This window comes from Triticum aestivum, chromosome 6A, assembly GCF_018294505.1.
Source record: "Triticum aestivum cultivar Chinese Spring chromosome 6A, IWGSC CS RefSeq v2.1, whole genome shotgun sequence".
Taxonomy (NCBI): domain Eukaryota; kingdom Viridiplantae; phylum Streptophyta; class Magnoliopsida; order Poales; family Poaceae; genus Triticum; species Triticum aestivum.
Genome location: NC_057809.1, coordinates 308,008,044 through 308,010,858, shown reverse-complemented (window position 1 = coordinate 308,010,858; position 2,815 = coordinate 308,008,044).

The following is a 2,815-nucleotide window of genomic DNA, read 5'->3' as shown; positions in this document are numbered from 1 at the left end:
TAAGCAGCACCACCCAACTGTCCTTGCCCGTGGACACGGCTATTCGAATAGTTTTACACTCTGCAGAGGTTGCACACTTTACCCACAAGATCCGGGGAACTTCCGTGTCATCCACGACCCACGGTACCTCAAGTACCCGGGGTAAGCACCAGATCACTATCTTTCCCTAGACATCACTAACATAGAGTCCACTCGCTTGGTAGTAACCCCTGTGCCCAACATTTCACATCTTAAAATTGTGGAGCCTGGCTCCCATATTCATCACATACCACAAGCACGGGGTACCAACGGTGTGTCCGGTGCCCTGTGAAAACAGTCATGGCCGTCCTACCTGGCACGACCCCGTCCTGAGAGAGCGCAACAACGACTCTCCCGTCACTAGCAATGCGGGCTCCAAGCTAGTATCGGCGTAGGTAATCAATAATGCCCTTTCCCATATAAGGGTAGAGTGGTCACGCAAGTTTGGTTGGGACGGTCGACAAATCTTAAATCTAATCCGTCTCTGTAAACAACACTTTTATGAAGCCTCGGTACACTACTTGTCCAACAAGTAGTGACCTAGTTCATCATCATCTCCCAGGGGCATCGGTGGCACCCACTGGGGCTGTTTGCAAGTATGTCAAACCACACTTGTTTCTTTCCATGCATAACTCTGACCCACTTTGCGTAGCCATTTACTATAGCATATTTCTACAATCCATCAACACATCTCTAAACAAGGATAGAGTCATGAACAATGCAAGTATCACGGGCATGCAACAGAGGCAAGCCCAGCAAGGTTGCCATTCAAGAACCATCATGCACTCGATGAAACAGTGAAAATGTTCTCATGATATAAAAGGGTTCAACATGGTCAAAGGGCTGATCAGAGTCTTCAAGTCTTCTGGTTCATCTCCGAGTATTTCGTCTACTTCGTCAACTAATGTCGAAAAGAATCATAGTAAGCAACGCAACAAGGCAGAAAATAAAAGTGCTCTAAAAATTTTAATTTGACTTTTCTAGGACATCTCTGGTTATATGAAAAATAACCAGAGTGGTTTCATTGGGATTGGGTCAGTGGATATTTCTGAACATTTCAATATGATGGAATCAAGGGATTTCTGGATTTGCAAGAAGTGTACAAAATCATTATTTTGAAAAATGAGCAAAGGCACCCATTGAACAAAGAATGATTTTAGAAGCATCTAGGAGTTGGTTTCACTGGATTTGGAGTTCAAATGATTTTCCTATGAATTTGCAAAGTTGACAAATATGAAGAAATGGTTCATTATTTTGTGTGGCATAGAAAGTATTGAGAAAAATGTTCATAAACTAAGTTATGAACTTAGCAACATCTAGGAATTTGAATCATGGCATTTGGATCAAATTTGAGCCCTCTGTGATTTTCTAAAGTTTATGACAAAAATGGAAAATGGGATTTGTTAATTATTTGTGAAAGAAATACTTCTGAACAAATGTGCAAATTGCACCATCTGATAGATCATGAATTTAGGAACTACTAGAAATTTGAATCATCAAATTTGGAGTTCATTTGAATTGTTTATGGATTTTTGAAAACTCACTGGAAAATAAAAAGGAAAGGAAATTGATTTTACCCTTATTTTGCGTGCCAGGCGGGAGTTAGCAGCGGGCGGGCCCAGCTGCTTGGCCACGTGCGGGTGGCTGGGCGACGTCGAAGGCGTACTGGTGGGACTCCGCCTTCGCTGTGGGGGAAAACAGGTTTCACCTGGCCCGCCTCCACTTAAACGGGCGGGGCCAGCCCACCAGGTCACCGACGAGCGGGGCCCGGTGCTCAGGTCGTCTCCTACCTCCCGCCCGAATAGAGCAAAGGCAGGGGAGGCGAGGCCGAGTGGGCGTCGGTGTTCTCCCCAGCGGTACCGGCCACCTCCGGCGACGCCCGGCGTACCGACGTGATCAAGAGAGTGTGTCGCATCCTCCGAGGTGCGCCACAATCGTAGGGGTGGCCAGATGCGAGCGCATCATCGGCCGCGGCGGGCAAGGCTGACGGTGGTGATGGAACTCGACGGCACGACCACGGGGAGGAGAGGGAGAAGCGCGGGAGGGCCCCGCGGTGATGGTGGCAGTGCTCTAGTGCGGTCTACAGGGAAGGAGGAGGAACGGTGGGTGCGAATTTAGGCGGAGGCCGATGGCAAGGCCCCAGCCATGGTGGTGGATGGAGGGCATGGGACGAAGAATGGGTCGGACTGGGTGGTGTTCGGGAAAGAGAGGGAGCAAATGGAGCAGCGAGGAGGGCCTGGAACGGCCTTAAGTAGCCGACCCGCGGCTCACCGTGGACGCAGCACACGGGTGCCCGCGACAACGGCTTGGGCGGCCAGGAGAGAGAGAGCGAGGGTTTGTCTGCGGTGCTCGTGGGGGTTGAGTAGGGCACCAGGAAGAGAGAGAGAGAGAGCGGGGCGAGCTCCGGGTGGAGCCACAAGCTCGCACGCGCATTGGCGGGCTCGGGCGGCTCTGGGCACACGCAGCACGGGCAGGACAGAGAGGGAAAGGAGGAGGCCAGCGCGGTGGCGTGTTGCAGACGTCGAGGCACCTTGACTGGTGTGCTGGTCGGCCCGAGGTGGTGGGGTTGTGCGACGTTAACGGTCGGGTGCTCTGCCAGGCGCTCTAGAGCGCGCAAGTGCCCGGCATCCATGGCTTTTCCGCGCGCACTCGCGCGTCCACTTGTGTCTAGTGGCTGCAGGGGGGAGTAAACAATGTGGCAAGGGCATTGGATGCCTTGGTGAGCCAGTAGAGGAGAGGAGGGGTGGAGAGAGATTGAAAATGCTGCTGTCCAGAGAAGAAAAATGGGTCTCTGCCC